Source organism: Oncorhynchus masou, unplaced genomic scaffold (assembly GCF_036934945.1).
Source record: "Oncorhynchus masou masou isolate Uvic2021 unplaced genomic scaffold, UVic_Omas_1.1 unplaced_scaffold_4308, whole genome shotgun sequence".
Classification (NCBI taxonomy): Eukaryota; Metazoa; Chordata; class Actinopteri; order Salmoniformes; family Salmonidae; genus Oncorhynchus; species Oncorhynchus masou.
The window spans coordinates 25,001-26,313 of record NW_027010702.1 but is presented as its reverse complement, the minus strand read 5'-3'; positions in this window follow the sequence as shown (position 1 = coordinate 26,313).

Here is a 1,313-nt window from a genome sequence, read left to right as displayed (position 1 = left end):
TCCATAGGTTAGAGAGACCGGGTAGTGTAATGATTAAATGGTTCAGTCCATAGGTTAGAGAGACCGGGTAGTGTAATGATTAAATGGTTCAGTCCGTAGGTTAGAGAGACTGGGTAGTGTAATGATTAAATGGTTCAGTCCGTAGGTTAGAGAGACCGGGTAGTGTAGTGATTAAATGGTTTTGTCCGTAGGTTAGAGAGACCGGGTAGTGTAGTGATTAAATGGTTCAGTCCGTAGGTTAGAGAGACTGGGTAGTGTAATGATTAAATGGTTCAGTCCATAGGTTAGAGAGACTGGGTCTGAGTTGTGATTAAATGGTTCAGTCCGTAGGTTAAAGAGACTGGGTCTGAGTTGTGATTAAATGGTTCAGTCCGTAGGTTAGAGAGACTGGGTAGTGTAGTGATTAAATGGTTCAGTCCGTAGGTTAGAGAGACTGGGTCTGAGTCGTGATTAAATGGTTCAGTCCGTAGGTTAGAGAGACTGGGTAGTGTATTGATTAAATGGTTCAGTCCGTAGGTTAGAGAGACTGGGTAGTGTATTGATTAAATGGTTCAGTCTCCTAGGTTAGAGAGACTGGGTAGTGTAGTGATTAAATGGTTCAGTCTCCTAGGTTAGAGAGACTGGGTAGTGTAGTGATTAAATGGTTCAGTCCGTAGGTTAGAGAGACTGGGTAGTGTATTGATTAAATGGTTCAGTCCGTAGGTTAGAGAGACTGGGTAGTGTAATGATTAAATGGTTCAGTCTCCTAGGTTAGAGAGACTGGGTAGTGTAGTGATTAAATGGTTCAGTCTCCTAGGTTAGAGAGACTGGGTGGTGTAATGATTAAATGGTTCAGTCTGTAGGTTAGAGAGACCGGGTAGTGTAGTGATTAAATGGTTCAGTCCGTAGGTTAGAGAGACTGGGTAGTGTAATGATTAAATGGTTCAGTCCATAGGTTAGAGAGACTGGGTCTGAGTTGTGATTAAATGGTTCAGTCCGTAGGTTAAAGAGACTGGGTCTGAGTTGTGATTAAATGGTTCAGTCCGTAGGTTAGAGAGACTGGGTAGTGTAGTGATTAAATGGTTCAGTCCGTAGGTTAGAGAGACTGGGTCTGAGTCGTGATTAAATGGTTCAGTCCGTAGGTTAGAGAGACTGGGTCTGAGTCGTGATTAAATGGTTCAGTCCGTAGGTTAGAGAGACTGGGTAGTGTATTGATTAAATGGTTCAGTCCGTAGGTTAGAGACTGAGTAGTGTAGTGATTAAATGGTTCAGTCCGTAGGTTAGAGAGACTGGGTCTGAGTAGTGATTAAATGGTTCAGTCCGTAGGTTAGAGA